Genomic DNA, 9,333 nt, shown 5'->3' with positions numbered 1-9,333 from the left:
TTGCATTCAATAACTTCTTCTGTGTTTTTGCCGTGGCGGCCGCGATAGCAGTTACCAGCGGAAACACTGGTATGGGAATTTAACATAGGGGTGTGTATACTTATGCCCCTTGTGAGAACATTTATTTATTTGCAATACATTATTCATTCAAAGAAAACTGGTGTCCTTAACAGGTTGCATTTTTCCTAATCTTTTTAAATAAGGCATTAAGATCAATTTCCAAAAGATGATTTTTGAATTCCTCTTTTTAGTCATCTTTAGCATGTGTTCATAAACTTATGTTATCCATAGTCCTCATGGTAAAGACTTGGGCAGCAACTCTGGAACTGTGGGGCTGGGTGACCTTTTCAGTAGTACTGACATTACCTGATACCAATAGGCCTACCAAAACAACAGACAAAAAAAGAGGTACGTCTTATCTATTTAATGTTGTCTTGGGTCAAACTGACCCGTTTTCCTACATCAATGTTCTTTTTAATTCCCGAAAAAACATGATTGATTCCACCCAACACTCTTTGACAAGTACAAATCTCTACTTTCATTCATTTTGGGGCGTCTTATCCATTTTTATAGCATTTGAAAAACAAAATGAAGTGTTCTTGAAATAGTATTGAGTAAAAGTTGACATATTCCAGTCTGTGATTATCCATCAACATCCATTCCTTTAATTTTAGTCTGAATAATTCCTAATTTCTGCTTTTCTCAAACTCAAACGTTAGGTATAATTTCCTATAAATGAGGTTTATTGACCACAAATTCCAAAGATAACTGTAAAACTAAAGTTAATAAGTTAGTGTAAAGTGAAGTAAAGTGACAAACATTGAAAAAAAAGCATCAAAACGTGTGGGAAAAAAAGAGACAAATGTGAGAAAAAGTTAAAAACATTGATAAAAAGCTCCAACAAAAGTGTTGATTTTCAATTTTGACGGGAAGACAACACAAGGGTTAAGAAAATAAGATTACATTCTCATATGTTAAATGTTGTCTTAACACAAGCAGCTGTATGTGAGCTTTGTATAAACTACAATAAAGTCTAAAATTAGCTCATTTTTTTATCAGGAACTATCTGTTCAATAATAAGCAAACGGATTACGGATCTGAACTGAAACTTTTGGTACTTGACGTGTTTCCTTAATCCGTTACTTTTTGAAGGGGGTCCTTACAAATAGTGAGGAGAAAAACATTGAGATAGTTGTCCCATTACTGTAGAACACTACTTTTGTCACTGAATTCCTGTATGTAGGCCCAGGCTATATATCCTATCACAACAGCGCTGTCAACATGAAGGCTATGGTGTTCCGTTTCAACCCTCCTGTTGTCCTCGGGTCACATTTGACCCCTTTAAAAAATGTCTATATCTGAAATATGAGTTTCTTTTTAACCCAAATTACCCAAAAAATGGATTGGTTCCTTACAACGCTCTTTGCAAATACAATTGATTACTTCATTCCTTTGATCTCTAAAGTCAAAATTCTAAAATTCAAAACTAACAAATTCATAATTCTTGCCTTTTTAACTCAAATATCAGTAAAAGTCTTATAAATGAGGGATATTGAACATTAATTCCAAAAAGTAGTGTAAAACAGTTGGTTATGAAAACTACAACAAGAAAAGTCTGAAAAAGGGGACAAAAATGTCAAAATTGTCATATTTGTGTCCGTTTTTTGACCGGAGGACAACACAAGGGTTTAAAAGAGGTGTTTAACTTTCTGATGCACTCTGTAGGCTACTGGCGTTGAGTCGCATTGGCGGACAAGTTGTTTAAAGGCTGTCTTCTACCCATTGAACTAGAGCAGTGGTTCCCAACTTTTTCAGCTCAAGACCCCAAAGAGAAATTTGTGTGTCCCCGGGACCCGAATTTACAAAATACACCATGAATCACTGTAACATCTACATTTAAAACTGTGGACAAAAAAGAACAACCCAGATTTAAACGTATATGAAAACGTTAGGTATAATTTCCTATAAATGAGGTTTATTGACCACAAATTCCAAAGATAACTGTAAACTAAAGTTATAGTTAGTGTAAAGTGAAGTAAAGTGACAAACATTGAAAAAAAACATCAAAACGGGTGGGAAAAAAGAGACAATGTGAGAAAAGTTAAAACATTGATAAAAACTCCAACAAAGTGTTGATTTTCAATTTTGACGGGAAGACAACACAGGGTTAAAAAATAAAGATTACATTCTCATTTGTTAAATGTTGTCTTAACACAAGCGTATGTGAGCTTTGTATAAACTACAATAAGTCTAAAATTAGCTCATTTTTTTATCAGGAACTATCTGTTCAATAATAAGCAACGGATTACGGATCTGAACTGAAACTTTTGGTACTTGACTTGTTTCCTTATCCTTTACTTTTTGAAGGGGTCCTTACAAATAGGAAAAAACATTGAGATAGTTCCCATTACTGTAGAACACTACTTTTGTCACTGAATTCCTGTATTGTGCCCAGGCTATATATCCTATCACACAGCGCTGTCAACATGAAGGCTATGGTGTTCCGTTTCAACCCTCCTGTTGTCCTCGGGTCACATTTGACCCCTTTAAAAAATGTCTATATCTGAAATATGAGTTTCTTTTTAACCAAATTACCCCCAAAAAATGGATTGGATTCCTTACAACGCTCTTTGCAAATACAATTGATTACTTTCATTCCTTTGATCTTAAAGTCAAAATTCATAAAAATTCAAACTAACAAATTCATAATTTCTGCCTTTTTAACTCAAATATTAGGTAAAAGTCTATATAAATGAGGGATATTGAACATTAATTCCAAAAAGTAGTGTAAAACTAGTTGTGTTAGTGAAAACTAAAACAAGAAAAGTCTGAAAAAGGGGACAAAAATGTCAAAATTGTCATATTTGTGTCCGTTTTTTGACCCGGGAGGACAACACAAGGGTTAAAAGAGGTGTTTAACTTTCTGATGCACTCTGTAGGCTACTGGCGTTGAGTCGCATTGGCGGACAAGTGTTTTAAAAGGCTGCTATCTACCCTCATTGAACTAGAGCAGTGGTTCCCAAACTTTTTCAGCTCAAGACCCAAAAGAGAAATTTGGTGTGTCCCCGGGACCCGAATTTACAAAAATACACCATGAATCACTGTAACATCTACATTTTTAAACTGTGGACAAAAGACAGAACAAACCAAGAATTTAAACGTATATGAAGTATTTAGTAGACTTTCTGTGTCTCACCCCTTTCTCAACTCATTTTCTTATCCCCTCCTAGGATAAGAGAAGAGAGAGAGAGAAAACCCCCCACAGCATCTGAGCTGAACAGACCAGTGGAGCAAAAAAGAACGCTCATTCACATAAGATTGATATGCATTTTACTCTGCCAATTGGCGACCCAATAAAAACGGGTCTGTGACCCATTTTGGATCCCGACCCTAAGTTTGGGAAACGTTGAACTAGAGTAATAGACAAATACAAGTCACTGGGAGCCTAGAAAAATAGAAGGAAAAACGTATTTCGAGACAGTCAGAGGCGGGTAAAATGTAAAACTATACAACTAGGCTACTTGCATTCCTATTTTACCCGCACATAAACTATATTTTTAGGCTCCAAACAGCGACATGATCTTTGAGAGGAAAGGTGTGCTGAGCAGCAGCCGCCCAGCTGGAACGCTCAACTGCTATCGCGGTTAACACACCTCAGCAAAACACAAGTACATTCATATATATGTATATATATATATATTAAACTGAACTTACTCTGTGTACTTCGCAGATTTCTATAAATAAATAAAAAGGTGAATGCTGGTGTCAGTCTGCGTCCGGGCGTTCTGTCACCGCACCATGTTTTCCTCTTCTTCCTGCTTGTGGCGAGCTCGGCGGCGGCTCCCCGCCCTTCTCCCCCCCCCCCTGTCTCACCTGCTTTGCCCCCCCACACACCGACCTGCCCGACCGGTCCGACACGCCAACGCCTTGCACAACACTAAATAGCCTGTTAAAAACAACGCGTGGCATTCATGAAGGATATGTGGAAGTGGGCGTGAGGAGTTCTGGGCAGTGACGCAGCGCTACAGGTAAAGGTGTGTATTTGTATTTTCAAACCAGGTGATCCTTAACATGGAGGGGGGGAAGGGGGGTCTCTCTCCCTGCCTGCCTGCCTGGTTTCCTGCCTGGTTTCCTGCCCGCCTGCCTGCCAGCAAAAATGTCCCTTTTTTACCCTTGTGTTGTCATCCCGTCATAATTGAAAATCAACACTTTTGTTGACGCTTTTTTATCAATGTTTTTAACTTTTTCTTGTGATTTTGTCCCATTCATTTTTCAACACTTTTGACGCTTTTTTTCAATGTTTGTCACTTTCTTTTGACGTTTTCAACTCCAGGTCTACGTAACACTAATTTACAGGAAATTATACCATATGTTTGAGTTATAAAAGCAGATATTAGGAATTATTCAGACTCAAATTAAAGGAATGGATGTTGATGGATAATCACAGACTGGAATATATCAAAACCACTTCAATTTTTTCTCCAAATGCTATAAAATTGAATAAGACGAATGCATGGATGAATGAATGAGAGTAGAGATTTGTATTTGCCAAAGAGCGTTGTGTGGAATCAATCATGTTATTTTGGGGAATTAAAAGAACATCGATATAGGAAAAGAGTCATAAATAGACCCAAGGCCAACATGAGGGTTAATAGTTTTTACTTTTTAACCATTTGAGAAGAACAATCGTATTAGACATGAAAGTATATGTGAAAATATGTGACCCCTTTGTTTCAAACCTTAATTATGATCATTAAACATAAACTTTAATTATTTTGAATATGGAACTAATTTAAGGATGTAGAACAACTACATTTTATTTCCTCAAAAATAAAAAATAAATCCTACATTTTGTTGCTTGTACTTCTACTCTTATCAATTAATGTTGCAACACTGATGATACTATCTGAACTTTTAACCCTCATGTTGTCCTGGGGTCAAATTTGACCCGTTTCCAAGTTGTTGTTTTTACATCAGAAATATTGGAGGTCAAAAATATCAACAAGATGTCAATATTTCAGTACGAATAATTGGAAAAAGTGAAAAAAAACTACAAAACAAACACTGGAAGTAAGCGTCAAAAACTTTGCTAAAACGGTCTAAAATGTCAAAAAAGTGACAAAAAGCCAATAAAAGGAACAAAGACATTGGGGGGACAAAGCAATAAAACGTTGAGATAGGGACAACAAAAGTCTTTTTTTTCATGTTGATGGAAAGACAAGGGTTAAGGCCTAATGAATATTTTTTTGTGACTAATTCATTTTGACCTTTAAAGCATAAAAGATGATTAGGCGAGATGAGTTGATTATTCAGTTCATGTGAACTACTGCATCACTAGCTGGTCTATGTCAGATACTACTACCCTAAAACCAGTTGAGCTTCTGTACAAGGAGGCGCTTAAGACTCTGGATAAAAAAACCTTTTCTCTTATCATCATTGCAATATCTTAGAGAAATATAACTTACTGAGTTTTGATAGTTATTGTAAATTTTCTTCATTGTGCTTAATTTATAAAGTACTTCATGGCCTGGCGCCACCTCCACTGCTGGAGTTTATTAAATTTAGACAGACTCGGATCACAAGAGCCGTTGTAAACGGGGACTGTGAGGTTCCTTTTGGAAAAACCTCATTCAGTCATAATGCACTATCTATTAAAGGTAGTGCATTATGGAACACACTTCCTCCAACTATAAGGGAGTGTCCCACTTTGGCCTCCTTTAAGAGCCAGGTTAAACTGTGGCTTAGAGCTAACCAAACATGTAATCACCGCTAACTTGTGTATGTGTCCTGTTTTTTCTTTCTCTTTTTTCTTCTTTTCTTTTTGTTTCTTCTTGTTTTTATATACTAAATGCTACTATCCTATGTCTTTTTTACTGTAACTCCAACCTGCCTATTGGACTGCAGACGGAAATTAGCCCTCGGGCTACAATCTGGCACATTTACGTGTACTGTTGTGCAGGTTCATCAATGTGCATTGTCCTGAATTAATAAAATAAAGAAATAAATAAATAAAAATTAAATAAAATTAAGGTATTCTTAAGATTCTTTTAAGGGATGTGTGCTACATATAGTCTAGGGTTATGGAAAGCTAACCTTTGCCTTTTTCATTTATATAAAAGCACCTTATAACAAAATAAGATGTAAAATAGACACCAGGAATATGCATTTCAAAATAATAGCCTGATTTCAAATTTTGGATAAAGAAATAAGATAACATTGAATAGGCTAATAAGCAAAAATATAGGCAGAAGCGGTTATTCCTATTGAGTTCACATCCTTTTTTGGGCCGACAGAAGAAAGCAGCCCATTGTCAAGCAGTATTAAGGCGGTTTCAGGCTTTCTAAAGCTAAGGAAAGTCACTGCACCCTGTTTAATTCTGTTTCATCACTACAATGGATGCAGCATTTCTATAAGTCCCGCCATTTTACCCCCCTGCAATCCCTGGGACAATGCACATTAATTACCATGAGCACAGAGTCCAACATGTACAGCAGGGGTCATCAACTATATTTGTCAGAGGGCCAGAATTTTGCCAGACAGTCTCCTTGGGGGCCGGACCCTTAAATAAAAATTAAATAAAAAATCAAATTTTGGTATAACATTATGATTGATGTTTATTGTTAATACTTTTTCCATTTCACTACAAAACTGAAGGCCTTTATGAGTCAGGTTCCTATCACCTATACCACAGACAACCACCAGGGGTGATAGATATTTTGCCTCAACTCAATTAAGTCAATTTTACTTATAGAGCACTTGAAAAACAAACACTGAGGAAGTGAAGGGTCTCTTAACAGAGGTAAAATGGCACTCTCAAAGGCTATGAAACGCAAAGTTGATATTGAAAACAGGTCCTTCAATGATGACTGGACTGAAAAGTACGCATTTATCATGCCAACCTTCCGGAATGCCTCACCAGTATGCCTGATTTATATATATAATATTATATATATATAAATAAATAATTTGCAACAAAACTGTTGCTGTTGCAAAAGAATACAATCTGCGCCGTCACCACCACACTAAACATTTAAATTTTAAGATTTCATATCCTGAGCAGTCAGAGGCGCGTCAGAGAAAAATCGCCGCACTGAAATCTGCCTACTCCCACGCAAGTGGCATTACTACTCGAACTTTAACTGATCAAGAGAGAGTAGTTTGATTTTGGGGTGTAGCCTAAATAGAGTCATAAATGGTGGTGATTACTGAGAAGAGACTCAGTTGTTGCTGCTTTTAGTTGCTTTAATAGTGTAGAATAGGCCTACATATTTTCTCTTTGATCCTCACAATTTTGGAATCCAGTCGCGGGCCGGATCGAATGGCTTGGCGGGCCGCATTCGGCCCGCGGGCCGCCAGTTGATGATCACTGATGTACAGTATGTGCCAGATTTAGCCACGCAGGCTAATTTTCATCTGCAGTCCGTAGCAGGTTAAAAGAAAACATTAGATAAGCTGCACAAATAAAACAAATAAGCAAAGTCGATGGCCTGAGAAATTAAAAATCAACAATTTTGAAGACGCTTTATATCAATGTTTTTAACTTTTTCTTACGTTTTTGTTCTTTTTTCAACACTTTTGATCCTTTTTTCCACGTTTGTCACTTTTTTGGACGTTTTCAACACTACGTAGCACTAAGTTATTAACTTTAGTTTGACAGTTACTTTTGGAATTTATGGTCAATAAACCTCATTTATAGGAAATTATACCTAATGTTAGGACAACATTTAACATGTTGTGAGAATGTCATCTTATGTTCTTAACCCTTGTGTTGTCTTCCCGTCAAAATTGAAAATCAACACTTTTGTTGATGCTTTTTTTTCAATGTTTGTCACTTTTTTTGACGTTTTCAACGCTACGTAATACTGATTAACTTTTAATAACGTTATTTTTGGAATTTATGGTCAATAAACCTCATTTATGGGAAATTATAGGCTACCTAATGTTTGAGTTAGAAAAGCAGAAATTAGGAACTATATTCAGATTAAAATTAAAGGAATGGATGTTGATGGATAATCACAGACTGGAATATGTCAACTTTTGCTCAATACTATTTCCAAACCACTTCAATTTTTTTCAAATGCTATAAAATTGAATGAGACACCCCAGAATTTTCTATCAAAATAGCCACAAAGAGCATTGTGTGGAATCAATTATGTTATTTTGGGGAATTCAAAAGAACATTGATTTAGGAAAACGGGTCAATTTGACCCGAGGACAACATGAGGGTGAAGCGCAGACAAATTCACCATGAGCACATACAGAAACACTACTAATAGCGCCAAAGATAAACACATTATTCCAGATTATGGCAGCATATTGATTTGTCAATAACCACTTTTATGGATTTGGAAAATGATTTGATAGGTGTGATGTTCATTAGTTCTGTAAGTATTCCCATGTGTACATTTTTAACAAATCATATTTAATTATGATTATCTCTCCTTTTCCTATGATTCCTATGTTTATGAAGTGTTTTAATATTTTGTAATGTGGTCCGTCCTGTCTGTGTCCAGCTGGTAAAACAGTAATTCATATGTGAGAAAATCACATAGCATCTGTATTTTAAATTATTCCTATAATGTGTTTGAAGTTTGCCAGGTTAAATTTGATTGGGTTTAGGACTTTTTTTACATATGTTTTAAAGTAGTAAATCTATTATTATTCCCAGATACCTAAACTATTGGACTACTGAAAGCATTTTCCCTACTTCTGTGAAAACTGGATTAGGGCTGGACTATATGAGGTAAATATGCATATGCAATAACGTTGAATAATCACGATAAGGATAATACTTGACAAAGTGAACATAGTTCTGCTAAAATGCAATGTATTGCTTGTTGAATTAATAATTTTCAACATTCATTTATTGAGAAAATTGAACATTGAAATGAAAAAGGCAACACAAAAAAGGAACGACAGTTACATTAAAAAGTGTTTTCTATTGATATTTTTATTCAAAGTCTGCTTTATTGTCAATTTCTTCACATGACAAAACATACAAAGAGATGGAAATTGCGTTTCCCTCTATCCCACGGTGAAGACAAGACATTTTTAACCAATTAGGTCCAAAGACAAACATAACATTCAAGTAAACAATATCAAAAGTGAAAATAAGAATACATATAGCACATGAGGTAAATATGCATGTACAATAACGTTGAATAATCTCGATAAGGATATTACTTGGGATAAATAAACAGACATTAAAGTGAACACAGTTCTGCTAAAATAAATGTATTGCTTGTTGAAGTTATCATTTTCAACATTCATTTTATTGAACAAATTGAACATTGAAATGAAAAAGGCAACACGAAAAAGGAACGACAGCTACAT

At 35.5% G+C, this 9,333-nt stretch overlaps 1 protein-coding gene across 1 annotated transcript in view; it reads right to left on the bottom strand.

Moving 5' to 3' along the window:
- Nucleotides 1–3,968, bottom strand: part of atp8b1 (ATPase phospholipid transporting 8B1) — a 55,270-nt gene extending 51,302 nt beyond the window's left edge. The window contains exon 1 of the mRNA XM_032539488.1: nt 3,715–3,968. The gene's annotated coding sequence lies outside the window, so the exon portion shown is untranslated. The remainder of the gene's footprint in view (nt 1–3,714) is intronic.
- Nucleotides 3,969–9,333: the final 5,365 nt, after the last annotated feature.

The sequence above is a fragment of the Etheostoma spectabile genome, chromosome 16 (genome assembly GCF_008692095.1).
Source record: "Etheostoma spectabile isolate EspeVRDwgs_2016 chromosome 16, UIUC_Espe_1.0, whole genome shotgun sequence".
Taxonomy (NCBI): Eukaryota; Metazoa; Chordata; class Actinopteri; order Perciformes; family Percidae; genus Etheostoma; species Etheostoma spectabile.
Note: the sequence above shows the minus strand (reverse complement) of the source record. Positions and strands in the feature narration are given on the sequence as shown.